Raw genomic sequence first — 20,903 nt, forward strand, 5'->3', positions numbered from 1 at the left:
CTCCTCTATACAAGAAGTATCAGGGGACATGATACTGGGGATTCAGCAGTAATATGGGAGCCCCGAGGACTCGGGCAGTGGGTCTACAGCCCAAGGACACTACACCATTAATTGGTATGGAGGGTAGTTCTCGCCTGAGTTGGTGTCCTTTATTTTTAAATACAATTATCGCTAATATTCCACTCAGCAGTGGAAGAAAAAAAACAACAAACAACCCTATGCCATAGGGCGTTCTTCTCTGCTGCGTCCTGGGAGAGCTTCGAAGCTACAGTGTGATGCCTGCAGGCCAGCAATTGGCATGACTGTAAGAGGCAGCTGCACAAGTAGAGCAGGGCCCACAGGTGAACGGCAGACCACACCACTAGAGAAGAAAAGTTTAATAGCAACTGCGTAAGGAGCTTGGAGTGCAGTGCCGCACACTGTTAGGAGAAAAGAAGAATACACTGTACAGCCATTGGATATGTACCTTAGTGCACCAATAAACAATTGCTTTATGGAATAGAGAAGCTGAAGGCAAGTATCTGGGGCTGCCGAATCAGCAAAGAAAGTGGGGTCATGACAAGCAACATGGGACTATAATGATCCATCTGTTACATTATTGGTTCCTCTCTTATATTTTTTTGTTATTTTGCATCTTAATGGCTTATGGTGTTAAGTCAGTGTGATAAAGCGATGGAATGAAACACGTAATCCTCTCCTCCGGTCCTGACGTAATAACAATCCACCCTTAAAGCTTATTGGCTTTGACATATTTCACAATAATATGTAAGGCTATTGCTCTGTCATACGTTTTTATTATAAGCAGATCACACTTAAGGAATTAGACTTGGCTTATCCCAGTGAACCCATAAGGGACTAGTCTTTACCACTAAGTCTTTAACACTATGTACAACACAGGTCTACTGAGGTGCGCATATGCTGGCAACCACCAGACACACATTTATAAACCGTATCCCATCTCAGTAGGGCCAAACAAGGTTCATCACTGTAAAATTCTACTGCCAGAATTAAATTTGTTAGAGTGGACAACCAACACTTTATTTTATTTATTTATATTCTTGTATAGCGCAAGAATCGACCCCTTACGAGGTATCTCCGCGCTTTGCTCGCAGGATGGAATGGCTGCTGTAGACCAGAGATTGAGGTTATAGACTGATGTTTGGAATGTTTATTCTTCCTGGAATAAGACGGTTTTTAGTTTCTTCCTGAAAGAGGAGTGATTAAGGGTTTGTCTTAGGTCAATTGGAAGATTATTCCAGAGCTTGGGCCCTACCAGAGAAAAGGCTCTGCCACCTTGTCTGGTTTTTTTGACAAGAGGGGTTTTAAGTAGCAGTTGGTTGCTTGACCGTAAGGCTCTGTCAGGTTTATAGAAGGGTAGCTTTTGGGACAGATAGTTAGGGCCTTTCCCGAACAAGCATTTGTGGACAATGCAACAGATCTTGAACTTGGTGCGTTGTCGTATTGGCAGCCAATGCAGTTCTCGCAGCAGGGGTTTGGAGGGGGTTCTGGGGGGGGCATTCAAGCACAGTCTTGCTGCTGTATTTTGGACTACCTGGAGGCGATTAATAGCACTCTCGTTGGCTTGAATAAGGAGTCAGTTGCAGTAGTCAATTTTGCTTATCACCATAGTCTGCACTAGGGTCTTTCTATAGTTGTCTGAAAGGTAGGGGAAGACTCTTCTTAACAGACCGATGGTGTGAAAGCATGCCCCAGCGACTGCGTTCACATGTTCCTTCAAGGTAAGATTTTGATCCAGCTTCACCCCCAGATTTTTTACTGTTAGTTTTGGGGTGGGTACTGGTCCCAAGTCAAGGGGCCACCAGTCGTGAGACCATAGTAAGGACGCTTTTCCAAAAAGCATTAGCTCCGTTTTTCCAACGTTGCATTGGAGGCGGTTGGCAGCCATCCAGTTGGAGATGGCCCTCATGCCTTCCGCGAAGTTGTCCCTAACGTTGGAGTTGAAGGAATGGAAAGGGTAAAGAAGTTGGGTGTCGTCAGCGTAGGACACCGGGGTGAATCCATATTTTCTCACAATCTCAGCAAGGGGGGCCACGTACACATTAAACAATGTGGGGCTTAGGCATGAGCCCTGTGGCACCCCCTTCGTGAGCATCCTGGAAGAGGAGCGGTATGGTCCCAGGCTGACAGATTGTGAGCGCCCGGACAGAAAACTCTCCAGCCAGGAGAGGGCTTGACCTCCTATGCCCACTCCCTGTAAACGGCTCATGAGGATCTTATGGGACACAGTATCAAATGCGGCCGACAGGTCTAACAGCACCAGAATCATTGAGCCTCCTCTGTCCTGTGACATCTTGATGTTATCGGTCACGGTGAGGAGAGCAGATTCGGTGCTGTAGTTGGGCCTGAACCCAGATTGGGAGTGGTCCAGGCCCCCTGTCGCCTCTATGAACCTGGACAAGTGGATGTTAACATGCTTTTCGGCCAGTTTGCTCAGGAGGGGCAACCAAGAGATGGGACGGAGGTTAGAGAGCTCTGTCCATGGGGAGGTGGCATTTTTCCGAATAGGATTCACCACTGCCTCTTTCCATTGCTGGGGGAGTTTACCTTCTATATAAGAGAGGTTCAAAACTTTTTGGATAGAGGGGCAGAGGTCAGTGCAGAGCATGTTCATCACTCTGGGGGGGAGGAGATCGAGGGGGGACCCTGTTTTTGTGGTATTTAGTAAAGATTTTATCTCGTCCTTAGAAATTTCAGGAATCTCAGTGAAAGTTTCAGAATTGGTTTGTGAACAGAGAACGTCAACCGTCTCTGTGTTGTTGGGGTGTTTGGCCAGTATTTTATTGTAGATGGTATCAATTTTATCCTCGAAGTATAGAGATATTTTGTTGCACAGATCCTGCGAAAAAGTATCAGGACTTTCGCAGGCTGTGGGATTTGTGAAGCTTCTTAGAATTTTATAAAGTTCTCTGGTAGAATTGTCTGCTTCATCTATTTGGGACTGTAAGCTAGTTTTCCTTGCCTTTTTTATGTTATTGTAGTAGGAGGAGGCAGCTTGTTGATAGAGCTCTTTGCTTTCACTGGAGTGGTTCTTCCTCCATTGTTTCTCTAGCTTTCTACACTTTTGTTTTTCAGTTTTTAGAGCTTCAGTGTACCAGATTTCTTTTTTGTTATTAGTCGTAGGTAAATTGACCAGTTTTTGAGGAGCGAAGAGGTTTATTGTGTCGAGGAGGGAGTTGTTAAGTTTGGCCAGGGCCGAGTCTGGGTTATCAGAGTCGGAAAAGGTTGGAGTTTTCCATGTTTCTACGAATGCTTCCGGGGATATCTTGTGCCATGGTCTACGTTTAATGCTCCTGGTAGCAGAGGGTTCGGAAGGTTTGGTTAGTTGCATGAAGGAAAATTCCAGCATGCTGTGGTCAGACCAGTATACTGATTTGGGGGGGTGACAGTAAATTGAAGGATCGTTAGTGAAAATGAGGTCTAAGGTATGGCCACCTCTATGGGTGGGACCACTATTTCGTAGGTGTAGGCCAAGTAGAGCAAGGTCCTCCAGTAGGAGCTTGGTATCAGGATCCTCTGGTGTGTCTGCATGGATATTAAAGTCACCAAGTAGGATGAAATGTTCTTTAGCTTTCATGTGAGGAGCAAGAATTTCAGTGAGAGCCAGGGTGAAACTAGTGTCGGTGCCAGGGGGCGGTAGACTAAAGCGCCCTTCCAGTGGTGTTTGTTACTAGTATTTATTTTGAAAATCATAATTTCCATAGAGGGAAGTAGAGCTTGTTCTAATATGGTGATACGGAGACTGTCTTTATGTATTATGGCAGTGCCGCCACCAGTTTTTATCGGGCGGTCTTGCCTCAGGATTTTATATCCTGTGGGGATTCCTGTCATAACAGATGGAATAGTGTGGGGCCTTAGCCAGGTTTCCGTTAGGAAACATATTTCCGGTTGGTGGCAGCGAATGGTATCCCATATTTCAATGCAGTGACGTGGAAGGGATCGAACATTAAGCAGGAAACTTTTCCAGCCTTTATGTGTGGCTTTAGGAGTAGAAACGTGCCCTGGTATGATTGTATTGAAAGTGGTTTGGAAACCGCACTCACGACACGAGAAAGGTCCTTCTGGGTAGGGCCAGCCACTATCTAAACATTGGTAGTGATCCTGTGGGCGAAGCGAGTGTAGGAAATCAGAAGAGTACCTGATAAGAGAGTCTGTAGAGGAGACCGGGACGGGGGGTGGGTGGGAGGACATGTGAGCAGGGTGGGTGGCCCCTGGTCCCGTCCTGTCGCGGACGGGCGCAGACGGGCTACTCTTTGGCTACTCTTCGGCGTAGCTTCGGCTCCACTGCGCGCGATCGCTGCGCGCTCAGGGGAAGGCGAGGGCTAAGTAGCCCAGAGAGCCCCAGCTGCTAGAGCGCTAACCGCCCAGCAGTTTGGGAACAGGAAGTGGTGTCCTCCCTCTAGCTTCCGCGGGAGGACGAATCAGAGAGCGTGTCCTCTGCTGGCTTGCACCAATCAGTAGGGTGTTGTGATGGTGAGTGTGGGCAATGCGGAAATCAATTTTAAGTTAAAAATTCCGTTTTAGGTACAGGTGAATAAAACAAGATTAAAATATTTCAGTCACAACAGAAATCAAAGCGCAGGCTCAGCGCTATAGCCTGGGAGAGCAAGCGGTTCCAAGGTACTGCCACTACCTCTTACCGCAGCGCCAGGAAGTCAGGCTCCGCCTAAGTAGCCCCGAGAGCCCCAGCTGCTAGAGCGCTAACCGCCCAGCAGTTTGGGAACAGGAAGTGGTGTCCTCCCTCTAGCTTCCGCGGGAGGACGAATCGGAGAGCGTGTCCTCTGCTGGCTTGCACCAATCAGTAGGGTGTTGTGATGGTGAGTGTGGGCAATGCGGAAATCAATTTTAAGTTAAAAATTCCATTTTAGGTACAGGTGAATAAAACAAGATTAAAATATTTCAGTCACAACAGAAATCAAAGCGCAGGCTCAGCGCTATAGCCTGGGAGAGCAAGCGGTTCCAAGGTACTGCCACTACCTCTTACCGCAGCGCCAGGAAGTCAGGCTCCGCCTAAGTAGCCCCGAGAGCCCCAGCTGCTAGAGCGCTAACCGCCCAGCAGTTTGGGAACAGGAAGTGGTGTCCTCCCTCTAGCTTCCGCGGGAGGACGAATCAGAGAGCGTGTCCTCTGCTGGCTTGCACCAATCAGTAGGGTGTTGTGATGGTGAGTGTGGGCAATGCGGAAATCAATTTTAAGTTAAAAATTCCGTTTTAGGTACAGGTGAATAAAACAAGATTAAAATATTAAACTAAAAATATTAAACACTAAAACCCTTGGCTACTGTGGATATCTGTGAGGTTACATGTAACGAAATCCCATTCTGCAACCTGTAAATACATTTGAAAATCCCCATTTAGATACCTATTTCCCTTACCATATGTTTATGCATTAAAGATGCCAAGCCTACCTCCTTTGTAGTAACTTTTTATAATCAACTTTCCAGACCTTTAGTGTCTGGCATAACATTGTCCTGCAGATCTAGCAAGCCTATAGCTGTTTTACCTGGCTTGTGTAAACTTTTCCCCAAGGCAACCATCAAGCATATAGTCCTAACATTGCAAATGTATACAAAATTATAGTTGGCACAGCAAAATACTCTTTGCCAACAGGCTTTTGCAAGGAGTCTCACAGTACAAATCTTCTATACCCATGGTTTGTCAGAGGAGGTAACCAATACCAAACTCCTTTCCTACGGAAGTAATCTGTGAGATTCCATCTGTGGGCTTTAATTTAGTGTAATAACAATCCCCCCTCTAATGTGTGTTTACTTTAATATGTTTTCACAATCAATTTCCCAGGCTTACTTCCTTTATCGTAACTTTTCATAATAAACAATCAGGCCTGTAGTGTTTATCATTCACTTGTCAACATAACCAAAAAACCTCGGGCTTACTGAGTGTAACTTGCCAAAATGCAACAATCCAGCATACAGTCATAACAATACAAATGTATACATAATTACAGTATGCAAAGCAAAATACAATGTTTCCAAAGCGAGACTAACCAGGATTATTGTAATGCATATCTCTATCCCCGGGGTTTGTTCAGGTGGATTACCTATTTCAAAACCCTTGCCTACTACTGTAATATGCAGCGGCGTGGAATTTTTTTTTTTTGTTCGTTTTTGGAAATTTTTTATTGGAAAACCTCGAATATACCATTACAGGAGAATGCAGTCACAGACCAGTAAACATCGACAACAGCATAAAAGGATATCAAGCCTCGCGCAGCGAGGGAAAACATTACTACAGTGGTCAGCGTAGGCTTATAGTAAGGATTAATAAATGGATATGTCCACATTGTACCAGGAGTTGGGAGGATTTCCTTTTATAATAGGATTCGAGGATATTTTAGCGTGCAATTTTACGAAAACAAAAGAATAAAATTGGAGCAAATCCCAGAACAGGAGAGTAGTCATCATTAAAGGAGTACGTAGTGGGAAGCATGATAAAAAGGAAACACCCACCGAAGCACAGTGTCCCACAAGCAAGAGACTAAGAGCAACAGCTAAGTCACATGTAGACACATTACAGTAGATTCCCCAATAACACCGGACCCCGATCCCAAATGAAGTAAAAGGGTATAAAGGAAAAGAAAAGAAACCGAGTAAAGGGAAGAAAAAGAAAAGCGGGCCATAGAAACAAAGAAGGAACACAAGACACATCCCATCCCCCAACCCCCCACCCTGCATACCAGCGGAAGGCCACGGCCCCCCCCCCCATAGGCATGCCTGTCGCCCCAAGAAACCCCAAAAGCGGGAAATAACGGAGGAGGGCCTTAGCTCCAGCCCCAGGCTCACCCTCAACCTCCCCCACCCCCAAAAAGCGGAAATCCACTAAGTAGAAGCGTGGGCATTAGTGTATGGTCATCCCAGCTGTCCAAAGTCTCCAGTTCAAACAATGTTCCGTTTCGGCACCGAGTTCACATAGTAAATGTCGTACACAGGCAGCAGTCAGCCCTGACCAGTACGGGAAAAGGTCAGCATTTCTCCCAATTCGTGCGCAAAGAGTCGCAGTAAACCAGCAGTATTAGATGGGGCCAAACAATTCCATGACAAAGACCACAGCAGCAACAAAGGAGCATATCTCCAGGGCAGACCAACTTTCAACGGTAGTGCAGGGCGGCCATGGTCGGCAAACAGAGGAGCTGGTAGGAGATCAAAGAGGGTAACAGATGCACCGCTCCGGATATTGTGTTCCCCAGTCCCAACATCCAGCGTCACACACTCCTGGGAGACTACTGTTGCAGCAGCCGGGGACAGGTCAGACATACACTCCCTGCTGCGTGCATCCGCGACCAAATGCGCCATAGCAGGAGAAGTTACCAGCTGCGTGGAGCGTACATCTGTCCATAGACCTTTCAGGGCAATGTGCAAGTCATTGATGGCCAGCCAAACATCTCTCACCGTGAGCGCCATTTTCCCCATGCAGTTTATCGGGACCTCGGGTCTCAAGGAACAAAGAAGGAGCCGCCGCAGCAGCGGTCCGGCTCAAACAAATAACGTGCAGGTCGTAGAGGAGTTGCGGAGAGTCGCACTCAAGCCCTCGTTCAAGTACAGCGGCACGCACCTCTTACCGCATTTCAGTTGAAATTTGGTCCGGGCAATCGATTCTGCCTCACAGCGTAACTTTCCCAAAGTCACAGATATCAGCCAAAGAATCTATGTTGAACAGCTTGAAGGTCCGGCGCCGCAATGCACTCGATGCCTGTGACAAAGGTGGTTTCAGTATCACATTCGCGGCACCGGATCATCACGGCCGATCGGGGCCGTTGTTTATCACTTGTGGGGCGGTTGTGACGCAACCCGAGGTCCCGGCTCATCCGGTCTGAAGGCCGGAGACTTCAGGACGACGATTCACAGCCATCCGGGGCGGTGCGTGGACCGGAGTCACACGGTCAGGCTCCACCGCTGCTCCTCTGCACGGGGCTGCGGCTGGGGTGCAGGATCGCGGGCAGGATGTCATGGGAGACGAGGGCAAGCGGCGGAGCTGGGCGTCCGTGCGGCCATCTTGGCCGCCGTCCTGGCTCCTCCTAGCGGCATGGAATTTAATAAAATATCTACTTGTCCATGGGGCCGGTTGCTTCATTAATCTACTTGTTGTGGTAAAAAAATTAACTTGTCCCATTTGGTGCCATGAAGTGGAGCAACTAATTATGACAGCAATCTCATTATATAAGAGCTCTGTTATAGCCTCTCTGATTATGCCAATGCTCATACCATAGTAGCGTTTGAATACTTGCAATCCCCTTATGTTGCCACGTTTCCGCAGATCTACATACTGGGGCTGAAGGTAAGCAATAGTTCCAGGGTTAGAATGCCCTTTTGAGTCTGTGCAAACCTACTGACTTGCATGTTTTAAGGGTTTTCAACAACTCTTGTCTAATCTTTTGTCATACTGAGAAATTTTGGAAATTTACTCCTGACAATGGCAGAAAAAAGTGGTTGGAGGGAAAGTGAACTTACAAACACTCCGATTTTTGCATGAGCAAATCTACACATGCATATTTGCTCATGCTAAAATGCAGTTTGTTAATATTTTCTAGGAGTACTATTTCCTGTCCTACTCCTGTAAATTCATGGGAATTCACGAAAGCCGTATAGCTGCACTTAATGCAAGGACATATACCATCGGTACACTTTTCAAACTTTCTTTTTTAAATAGTTTTTACTTTTTTTTATTGCATTTTTCAAGAGATAATACAAACAAGCAGGGATTGAGTAGCAGGTGGCCCGCGAACTGCCGGACCAGTTGTGTTAGTTTGACAAATAGAAAATATTCTCTTTCATTCTCTACCAAAAAACTAATTACGGAGGAGCAGCATATAAAAAAATTCTAGTAATAATTACAGTAGAGCAATGTCTTGGTGTGCGATCATAATACCATTACCGCTTCGCACTCTTTCATTTCTCGCAGTAGGAGTCATTCAATCAGCACTTATTTCCTGGTCCTGTTGATAGGCGCATGCTACCTGTATGTAGGCATACCCATGTCATTCGCTGTTTATGGCGTAGGCTTGTAAATAACTTTTAAGAGGTTGCCAAATATCGCAGGGACGCGAAGTGACAGGTAGAAGTGTGGCATATATATCACTCATAGTATCCAAGTAAGTGAGGTTCTGAAGCCATGTCCGAATGACGGTGTTTGCGTTCTGCCCCAGTGTAATGAAACCTGTTGCTTAGCTATCATTAAGGCAATTACAGAGAATCTTCTAATGCTTCTCTTGAGTGGCGTGACCTATCCCAAATGGTGCGTCATTGGTTTGGGGGGTATAGTTTGTTCCACCATGATGGACAGATGTCTAAAAATATCTTCCCAATATTTGTTCACAAACGTGTACAGTAGTGTAAGGTGTGAAAAATCTGCCTCAGGAGTACCACATCTCATACACGCATTTGATGATGTTGGGTTCATTTTTGATAATTTTTGGAGTTACGTGAACTCTGTGAAGATATTTAAAATGTAACAATTTATTTCTATAGTTACTAGATATGTAACTCGTCTGAGCACAACAATAATGCCATATATCGTCGGAAATAGTGATATCTAAATCCTGCTCCCAGGATGTGTGTGCTTTTGTGCCCCCAGGTGGGCGAAGGGAGAGTGACAAGTGGTAAATGTGTGATACTAAATGAGCACTATCAGGCGAGGTTATGACAAGTGTGAGTGATGAAAAGTCATCTGGTTCAGTCGAGGCATCTGGTAAAATCTTTAATAAAGAGCCACAAATTCTATGGAGCAAAAAATTGTCCGTGTGTGGCGGCTCCACTTGCAGCTAATTCGGCAGTCGAGCATGGTCTGGGGTAGCAAAACAGGTTGCCCATTTTAAAAAGTCTATGTTTAAGGAGAGTTCTCTTAGTGAGCGATTCCGTGGTAGGGGGTATCCAAGGGTTATCAGCTAATGGTAAATGTGAAAAGTACATGGACGTGTATTGCAGATACCCCGCAATTTAGCCCATGACCAACATGTCGTGGGCACTATTTGAATTTCTGTAGGACATCGTGGAAGGCCTTGGGGTAATAACGTCGATAGTGAGTGGGGATATATCTGTGATCTATCAGGTTTGAGATATTGAAGTCGGGCATCTGGGTGGTACCAGTAGTACGTAAAGTGGACTTGGGCTACCAAGTAGTATAGATAGAAGTCGGGGACCCCGAAAACCCCCTGTTCAAATGGCATGGTCAATGTGGCCCAGTTCACTGGTGGTTGTTTACCTGGCTAGACTAGCTGTATCAGAAGCGACCGGAGTGTATTAAAAAAGTCACTGTTTGAGTAATAGGGATATTTAACAAAAGGTATAAAAATTGTGGTAATGCCACCATCTTTATAATAGCAATCCTACCCGCGATAGGAAGCGGAAGCCTCTTCCATTTATTGATTTGTGTCTCGAGATGGTCAACTGCAAGACCATAATTTAATCGGATGACCTCGAGGCACTACAGTGTAAACAGATACCCAGATATTTAGTCGGGTCAGTGTACCATCGCAAAGGAAATTCAAGGTCATAGGATTGGTGGCAGGGGTCAATGGAAAAATTTCAGACTTGTTCCAGTTAATGACCAAGCCCGAGTGCACTTCGAAGCGGACCACCTCTTGCAAAAGAGGGGGCAGATTATCAGCAGATTTGCGCACAAACAGCATCACATCGTCTGCGTAAAATGATGCGATGAGTGGGCCTGCATGTAACTGCAAACCACAGTGTAAATGCTGTTCCTGAATGTGACGAGCGAACGTGTCCATAGCTATGATAAATAGTTGGGGTGAAAGCGGGCATGCCTGCCTCGTGCCCCGCGTTAAAACAAACTTAGGTGTGATCATACCGTTTACTTTGTCGTGCGACCGGATTTGAATATAGTAAGCGAACAAGATTAAAAAAAACAATGGGGACACCCAATTTTTGCAGAACTGCATATAAAAAGGACTATTCCAAGGAATCCAAGGCCTTCTCGGTGTCCAGCATCACTGCTGCCGCCGGCAAGGTAGGTTCCATTTGATTTATCACTGAGAAGACTGCTTGTAAATTAAGCGTCCTAGACCTTTCTGGAATAAATCCGGCCTGAAAGGGGAATAGTGTGGTGTTGACCAGCCGAGTAGCAAGTATTTTAGTGAGAATTTTATAGTCCTGGTTAAGTAGTGATAATGGCCTATAGGACTAACACTTATGGGGGAACTGTTCTGGTTTGAGTAGTAGTGTGACAATAGCTTTGTGCATTGTTGGTGAGAGTGACCCGCTCTGCAGTGCCTCGTCATATACTTCCAGGAAGCGGGGATTTATTTTATGTTGGTAGGCTTTATAAAAGTCCCCGGAGAGCCCCTCAGACCCCTGGGCACGGCTGCTAGCTAAATCTTTTATTCCGGTTTGATTTTGTCTGCATCAGTCGGGGAGGCTAAGAAATCCTGCTGTCCCTCTTCAAGCCAAACCAGAGCTATCTCTTGTAGATAGTCATTAAGGGCTTGTCCGACAGGTGGGTATCTCGTCTGGTATAATTTGGTGTATAATCGAGAAAAGCTGTAGTGATGTCCGTTCCCTTCGTTAGTGAGTCCGCCGAGTCAATGCCTAGTTGAGTCCCAAATGTAGATTGGTACTGTGGTCTAAGGAGGTGCGCAAGTGTTCTACTGGGTCTTTCCCCCACCCCGTACACTCTGGCCCTGGCGTATTTTCCCATATACTTGACTTCCTGGGCAGCAGCATCAGTGAATTCAGCTATTAAAGTGGAATGATCCATAAGCACTTTCAATGACTGGGTGCTTTGCATGGCCATGTCAATATCTTTTAGTTTCCTCTCTATTTTTTTTAATTTCTCTTGAATGGAGCTCAACATACCGGCCTGTTTCGAAATGCTGACACCCCGGTTAAAGGCTTTGAAGGTCCAAAGCCTAAGCTGCAACTCTACGGTGCCTGCATTCAATTCAAAGAATTCTGCAATTGCGTCCCCCACCTCACTGCGAAATACTGAATCTAGAAGAGAATTTGCAGGGATCCTCCATAAGGTATGCTGCTTGGGGACCGAAGGGAAAACCACTATCAGCAAAACCGAAGCATGATCAGAAACAGTGCAGGGTAAATATTCAACCTTATTTACGTCTAAGAGAAGCTGTGGCGTGAGATACCAATGGTCGATCCGGAACCAAGTGCCATGTGGGGCAGAGTAAATGGAGTAGTTTCGGGACCCAGGATAGTTTCTGAACCATGGGTTTGCCAACAATACTGCCCGCAGTGGAGTGAGAAGGTCTCTAGTAGCCTGTGGTGTCATGACACTACCATGTCTGGTAGTGTCAGTGATAAAGTCTAGTGTGAGGTTGAAATCCCCTCCCATTATTATGGTGTCTGAGTTCAATTAGTCTATGAGCAATGCTGTTGTGGATTTGTCAACATTTGGAGCGTATATGTTAGCAAGAAGTACAGGCACACCCCCAAGAGATTCCTGGGATAAGAGAAATCTGCCTTCTAATATGATTTGGAAGGAAAGAGAGCAGTGTACTAAGATGCACACCCCACGTAAATAGGTACTGTAGCAGGAAAAGAACCGATTTTGCCCCATGATGCTGCAACCCGTGGCTTGGAAGTGGCGCATAGTGCGTCTCTTGTAGGAAAGCAATCTGAATGGAGTGCCTTGTTAGAGAGGCCAACACCTGTCTATTCTTTTTTTGGGCACGAGAGTCCTCTTACATACCAGGATAAGTATCTAATGCACAAGTCAGTACTGTTTAACTCCCTTGCACTCATTTAACCACCAATATTCGGTTGAATGTAACTGGTAAGATTAGACCACACCGTGTCATGCTGTACAGAATAGTATGCTCCAGACAAACTACTAAGGAAAAACAAACTAGAAGAACAACCAATTTCAACCACCCCCCTCCCACATCGGATACACAAATATGCGGCACCCAGTGAATCCCAAATAGATAACAATGAACATTAGGAAAGGGGGGGGGGGATAGGAAAAAGTGTAGGAAATTATCCTGAGGGGAATATCAATGGTCCGACAGCCATCGCAAATCAGGATAGTCAGTGCTGAAGATATGTCCACTCAGCCCGGTTTCATAATTAGAGGCTAGGTCTGTGCTGCCAGATAAAGAGGTGGAGTGGCGATTACAGTCCTATCGCATATAAGTCCACTGACATTCTCAGTTCAGTTAAGATAGGTCAATATGCCACCGGCTTGGCATTGTAACAAAGTTCCATGGACTCGGTACATTAACGGACTTCGAAGAACATCAAGCGTCGGGTTGGAGTACATCTTTTTCTTGTTGCTGCATCGTCTGCTGACTGTTTTTCAAAAATGTTACCAATGCGTCGGGCGTGTCAAAATTATGCGGTTTGTTACCAACCTGCACACGGAGTCTAGCTGGGTATAGCATAGCATAGCATAGCGTAGCATAGCATATCTGATGTTTGCTTACCGAAACAAGTGTTTCACGTCAGTGTACTTGCGGTGGGCTTCTTGTACTAAGGGCGTAAAGTCAGGATATAGTGATTCATTTGAGCCCTGATAGGTGAGCGAACCCCGCTCTCTGAACAGACTAAGAGCAGTGTCCCGGTCATTGTAATTGAGGAGTTTAGCGACGATTGTCCTAGGGGTCGCCCCAGGTGGTGGCTGGGGACCCAGCTATCGATGTGCCCGCCCAACAGCAAATGTTGCAGAGAAGGATTCCCTCCCTAACAGGTCAACTAGGTTGGATTCAATCAATCTGGACATGGGACCTGAGTTGGTCGATTCCGCAATTCCATCTACACGCAGGTTATTTCGTGCTTCTAAGTCTTCAGCTTTTGTTGCGAGTTGTTTGAGTAGGTCTTCTGTCCTATCCAATCTTTTCTGGATAGAGGGATGAATGTCCTCTAGTTCAGAGATTTGATGCTCTGCTTTGTTAATCCGGGTGTCCTGTGCCTCTAGGCGACCATTAATATTAACAAGGCGACTGGTGAGAGTGTCCAAGTGGGTGTCAGTAGATTAAATACCCGCCCTGGGTTCGGACATGACGGCTGCCGCACCCTCAAGCTGTCCCTGTTCTAGTTCAGTGGCACCGTCAGTCTCCTCTTGCCTCTTGCCTCTTGTTCAGTCTCTTCCCCCCCCCCCCACCCCCGTCCCCCCCGCCCCATCTCCCTCAAAGTGCAATAGCCGCTGCTTCGGGTCAGTACGGCCCATTATGCAGTCTCAGTGGTAGGAGAAGGGCTCTGGGGGAATATTGCTTGCTTTGGGATCTCCTATGTGTGTTGTGCATGGCAGTCTGCACCAGAATGCAGTCTATAGGTCCAGGCCCCAGCAGCACTGCAGGTCGATTCAGATTGTGCATAGAGGTTGTGATAGAGTAGGACAAAATATGCATTGTGATGTACATCCTAAGCCAGCATCAAGTAAACAGACAGCTACACAGTGAGGCAGCTTAACGTGGTGAAAATCGGCATGGGTGTGCGGGCATGTGGAAGGTAATTTTGGTGTCTGGGGCGCATTTTATGGGAATCAATAATAATAATAATACAAACACTTGTAAAGCGAGACGGCTACCTCAAACAGAGGTGTCCCAGTGCTAAGCGATCATTAGTATGCAAAAGGAGAGCCAAGAGCCAAAGGCACGGACTCATTAATCTGCCCTAAAGAGCCAGGTCTTTCCTTTTTTCCTAAAAAGAGGCTCTGCCTCTATGTTGCTCGGAGCAGCTGGCAAGGTATTCCACAACTTAGCTGCCCTAACCCTGAAGGATTTACCTCCTAGGCGGGCCTTGTTGAAGCAGGGTGTGCAGAGCAGCCTTTGTGAGTTAGACCTTTGAGATCTCGTCTGCTTGTAGCCACATTGTGTTAGTTTCAAGTAGCTGGGGCATTTGCCATGGGTAGCTCGGAAAGCCAATATTAGCGCCTTAAGCTCTATCCTTTTAGCCACGGCAACCAGTTTAGTTATTTTAAATGTGGAGAGACCTGTCTAAAGGCAGCATCATTAAGGAAAAACCTGGGCTCTGTGGGGCAATTCATGCCTGATTCTCCGTGTTGCTGCACACCCTCCGTGTCTCGTCCCTTACAGCCATCGTTCTGGTAGAGAGAAGCTGCCATTACGGTGAATCGTGCCTCCCACTGCCTGTGGGTTGGAGACGCCGATGGGAGTAGCGAGGCACCTGGAGTCACACTGCAGCCAGCTTTACCATAAAGAGCCATCACAAGTCCGAATCCGTCCAGTGCATCAGTGCTTTCCGCGCCTCGCCCTCAGGCTCACCCGAGTCCCCGGTCGACTCAGGGCCTCCGACGGCCGCGTCCGGCTCGGATACGCCGCTTGGATCTCTGCAACACGAGCACCTCTAGTCGATGTTTTTGGTGCCAAGGATTCCTCACAACTCCAGCGCCTCCAGTACGTCGCGGATTACCGCCTCACAGCACATATGCGCCGGTGGTGAAAATTGAGCGGCAACGGCTCTGGAGCTTTAAAGTCAGGCTGCCAACTTAGTTGCCGGCTGGGCAATGCCCCCATTTAAGACTATCTTTAATAGTTAAGCCCCTAATTTGGTCTGCCGTTGACCGTGGCCGCTCCCGCCTCCCAGCTGCTCCTCCCTCCCACAGATAGTTGTAGACCGGCCCGTCTTTCCTCACGCTGTGACCCTCCTGACTCGTTCAGAAGAGGTCGCTCCCCACGCTCCCAAGGCTTTTTGGTATCGTAGCGCTTTAAAGCTGATTTTAACCACCGCGTCTGCGCTTCGCTCGCTCTGCTGCCATTAGCATTAGCGCTATTTCAGTGTCATTGTTCATGATTTCCTAGCACTATAATACCTCTGCATTGCTGCCATTGCCTGTATTGTCATATTGCCATTTGTACTGCCTGGTAGCGTTGAATCAACATTATACTGCTCGCATTGCTCTGCTCGCATTGATTTCAAAGTTATTTATGCCCGATTGGGCCTCTGCCCATACCTAGGAGTCACCACAGATTGTGCCCCAGTCTCGCCCTGTTTCTCTTTCTCTTTTGCTGCCATTTTGTTGTTGTTGTGCCTCATAGCCCGTCTCTCCACCCCGCTCCCGCCTCCCAGCTGCTCCTCCCTCACCCCTCCCCCCTCCACTATCCACTTATGACAGATGCCTTTGCGCGCAGCGTTCACGCGCAGGGGTCGCGCCCTATGCGCGCCGAAGGTGCGCCAAAGGTAAGCCCGTCTACGCCCGTCCGCGCCTTGACCGCGCCCAGGGCCAGACCCCCTGGCCCCCGCAAAATCCATACCGCCCGCATAACATACCACCCCGCAACCCTCTCAGCCCTTAACCCCGGCCGCCCACCAAAATGCTACCAAGCAGCCCCAGGACACACCAATGGACCCTTCACCTGCCACTCCTGCAAGTTCGACTGCATCACGACCCACACCAAATCCACAAACTCCAAACAGAGCTCCGACACTAACCACCTAAAGTGCATCCTACTCAACACCCGCTCGGTCCACACACGCCATTGAACTCTGGAACCTACTCGACACTACATCGCCGGATATCGCCTTCCTTACAGAAACCTGGATGAACGCCTCATCAGCACCCGACATCGCCATAGCCATCCCGGACGCCTACAAAATCATCCGAAAGGACCGCACCAACGAAACAGGAGGAGGCATCGCCATCGTCCATAAGAACACCATCCGCATCACGACCAGTTCCGACGATAACCTCGCTACCGCCGAACACCTTCACTTCCAGATCCACTCCGACCCCAAGACCACACTCCGAGGCACCCTCATCTACAGACCACCAGGACCCCGCACACAATTCAGCGAAGACATCACTGACTTCATCTGCCCACATGCCCTCCCCTCCGAGAACTACATTCTACTGGGAGACCTCAACTTCCACCTGGAAAAGATAAACGTCAGCAACACCACCACCCTTCTGGACAACCTCGCCAATCTCGGACTCAAACAACTTGTTGACACCCCCACCCACTATGCCGGACACACGCTCGACCCAATCTTCACCTCCAGCAAGCACATCTCCTTCAATCAAACCACAGCTCTCCATTGGACGGACCACAGCTGTGTTCACTTCAACTACAAAAAGACCACGACCCACAACCCCACACAACCTATTCCCCGAAGAAATTGGAACAAAATGACCACCGACCAGCTCTTCACATCGCTTCACCAAAACCCTCCTGCCAAATCATCGGACCCAAACAAAGCAGCCACCAACCTCACACAATGGATCACCCACTAGCACCCTTGAAAAACCATCAAATCAAGGAAGGTAGCAAAAAAGCCCCCTGGTTCAACGATGACCTTAAGAAATCCAAGAAGTTCTGTCGTACCCTCGAAAGCCTGGAGAAAAAACCCAACCACTGACAACCTGGCCACCTTCAAGAACGCCACCCGCAAACACCACCAACTGATCCGATCCACCAAGAAATCAGCATTCAAGGATCGACTTGACAACCACGCCCAAAACAGCAAGGAACTATTCAACATCGTTAAAGAATTTACCAACCCCACCGCCGGCACCAATGACATCCCTCCCTCCCAAGACCTCTGCGACTCCCTATCCTCATTCTTCCACAACAAAATCGCCGACATACATAACCGCTTTGAAAACCAGTCCGAAGACCAGTCCACTCCACCCACCCCCGAACCCAAACCGCACTCTAACAACCTTTGCGCCTGGAACCCAATCACCACTGAAGACACCATCCGCCTGATGAACTCCATCCACTCAGGATCGCCAACCGACCCATGTCCCCACCACATTTTCAACAAAGCAGACTCCATTATCGCACCCCATCTCCGCAATGTTATCAACTGCTCCTTCAACTCCGCTACCTTCCCGGAAAGCTGGAAACATGCCGAACTCAGTGTCCTTCTGAAGAAACCCACAGCAGACCCCACTGAACTTAAGAACTACTGCCCCATCTCGCTCCTCCCATTCCCTGCCAAAGTCATTGAGAAAGCCGTCAACAGTCAGTTCGCCGCCTTCCTTGAATCCAACAAATCCCTCGACCCCTCACAGTCCGGCTTCCGAGCCAAACACCGCACCGAAACCGCCCTCATCGCAGCAACAGACGACATTCGAACTCTACTGTACAACGGAGAAACAGCCGCCCTCATCCTACTTGACCTCTCCGCAGCCTTCGACACAGCCTGTCATAACACCCTCATACAACGCCTCAGCAACGTCGGAATACAAAGAAAAGCATTGGACTGGATCATCTCGTTCCTTGCCGGAAGAACCCAGAGAGTCCGCCTCCCCCCCCTTTTAGATCAGAGGCCACCGAAGTCATCTGCGGCGTACCACAAGGATCATCACTCAGTCCCACCCTCTTCAACCTATACATGAGTCCCCTTGCATCCATCGCGCGCCAACACAACCTCAACATCATCTCCTACGCAGAAGACACCCAGCTGATCCTCTCCCTCACCAAAGACCCAAACACCGCCAAAACCAACTTACACGAAGGAATGAAAGGGGTAGCCGAGTGGATGAAAAACAGCCGTTTAAAACTAAACTCGGACAAAACGGAAGTCCTCATCTTAGGTTCAACCCCTCTGCCTGGGACGACTCATGGTGGCCACCGGCCCTGGGAACCACACCCATACCTACGGACCACGCACGTAACCTGGGCTTCATCCTGGACTCCTCCCTCTCGATGACCAGACAAGTCAACGCCGTCTCATCATCATGCTTCAACATCCTACGCATGCTCAAAAAAATCTTCTGTTGGATCCCCACCGAAACAAGAAAGCCGGTCACCCACACACTGGTCACAAGCCGACTGGATTACGGAAACACCCTTTACGCTGGAACCACAGCTAAACTACAGAAAAAACTCCAACGCATCCAAAACGCCTCAGCCAGACTCATACTGGACATCCCCCGTCAAGCTCACATTTCCGGTCACCTGAAAGATATCCACTGGCTCCCCGTCAACAAGAGAATAACGTTCCGTCTCCTCACCCACGCACACAAAGCCCTCTACGACCTAGGACCCGAATGCCTCAACACGCGACTGTCCTTCTACACCCCCACCCGCCAACTACGATCGTCCAATCAAGCCCTCGCCGCAATTCCGCCCATCCATAGATCCACCATGGGGGGAAGATCCTTCTCCTACTTAGCGGCCAAAACCTGGAATTCTCTCCCCACCCACCTCCGCCTTACACAGAACCACCTCTCCTTCAGAAAGCAACTAAAAACTTGGATATTCGATAAGTAAAGTACCCCCCCCCTCCCCGACCCCCCCTCAAGCGCCTTGAGACCCTCTGGGTGAGTAGCGCACTATACAAATTTCTGAACTTTAACTTTAACTTGAACTAGAGTTCTGTCTCTCTCTCTGTATTGGCTGCCTTCACTGTGAGTGACAATTGCAAACAAAACAGGTGATGGACCGAATGTGGATCAATGTCACACATTGATCCACATTCGGTCCATCACTTGTTGTTTTTAGGTCTCGCCTGTCGATGCGCATGCGCATCGAGCAAGGCGAGAGTATTGCGAGTTATCCACTCTTTATCTGCACTGCAAGGAATCGTGGCGATTCCTTGCAGTGCCCGTGACTTTTAAGGTCAATGCGCATGCGCATTAAGCTTATGCGCATGCGCATTGACCTTAAAAGTCACGGGCGCGTGCACGTCCGTCGTGTTTTACCCGCTCCGACCCCTCCCGCCGTGTCGCATTTCTCCTCCCCCCTCCCCTCGCGCCGTGTCGCATTTCTCCTCCCCCCTCCCCTCTCTTCCCTCCGTCTTGCTTGTTATACACGCCAGTGCTGCAGTGCAATGTTATTGGAAGCCCCTTAGGTGACACGGGGATTAAGCAACATGGTGGGTGAGGCTGTTTATCTTTAGTTTTTCCAGTGCCTAAAGCACTATTTCATTCAAATTGAACAACCAGGTTATTATTATTGACTTTTACGTTCATTTTGTCAACTTTTTTTAATTGTTTATAGCCAAGGATAAAGGTGCTAAGAAACTATCTTTCTGTTTTCTTTTTTAAATTGTGCTTTGTCCAGAAAGATTCAATGCATGATTCGTCAAGCACAGGGTTTTATGTCACACGTGTTAGGTTCTGCCCTTGGTTAGAAAGTCTGTGCCGCTCGTAAAAGTTTCTTAGAGGCATGTCTCTCACCTCATCCGTTGTAGAACCCCACCACCTATTTCATCCCACTTAAAGCACCGTGCACACATTTCTTTGGCCCTCGCAGACAAACTGCAGACTTCATTTCCTGAGCAGCAACTCGTGTACCCGTGTACCGCGTGAGTCCCTTTTCCGAGCCATAGCTTCGTAGGTAGATGCCTTGAGCTCTCTGGTGGCCAGCCCTGGTTAGTTTCCCTGGTAGTGCGATCTGCGTTGTTGTGTTTCACCCTGGGAGTTGCTGTGGGCGAGGTGGCCAATGCAGGCTTGCAATCTGTGGGAACTCTCTAACCTTTCACATCACTTGCCTAACTCTCAGGAAGCTGTGAATATGAGTCACTGAATTTTGTGTTTGTCTGTTGTGCAAGGTGACAGGGAGGCGAAGGTATCCGGCCGCCTCGCACATACCTTTCCAAACATGCCGGGGCCCAGTACGTGTGCACATTCAACCTCTCGTGGTAGAAACCACGACTGAATGCAGAGTTTATCTTGGCTTGGATAGCCCATTCCTGAAGCCGGACTGAACGTCCCTGCTCTTTCTGATTGTTTTGAAATCCAACTGGATAGGAGCTGAGTGATTGCACAAGCCAGTCAATTATCTCTACCAGTTTCCAAGAAACCGCAGAATTTTATCTCAGTGTGCACCTTATCTGAGCATTGAATGCAATTTTTCATTCCATTTTTTCCGTTTAAATAATTCCCGTTGCATTTGCTTGGGAACAAGGCTGTTAAAAGCTGTTTGATGTTTTATTAATCAAGTGGGTCCCACAGTGTGTGGATGTGTGCGTCACATTCGGTAGCATGTGTGACCT

At 48.0% G+C, this 20,903-nt stretch overlaps 1 protein-coding gene across 1 annotated transcript in view; it reads left to right on the forward strand.

The window, feature by feature from the left end:
- Window positions 1-20,903, forward strand: part of NFATC3 (nuclear factor of activated T cells 3) — a 1,100,962-nt gene that overhangs the window by 85,671 nt on the left and 994,388 nt on the right. The window lies entirely within an intron of this gene.

The sequence above is a fragment of the Lissotriton vulgaris genome, chromosome 12 (genome assembly GCF_964263255.1).
Source record: "Lissotriton vulgaris chromosome 12, aLisVul1.2, whole genome shotgun sequence".
Taxonomy (NCBI): Eukaryota; Metazoa; Chordata; class Amphibia; order Caudata; family Salamandridae; genus Lissotriton; species Lissotriton vulgaris.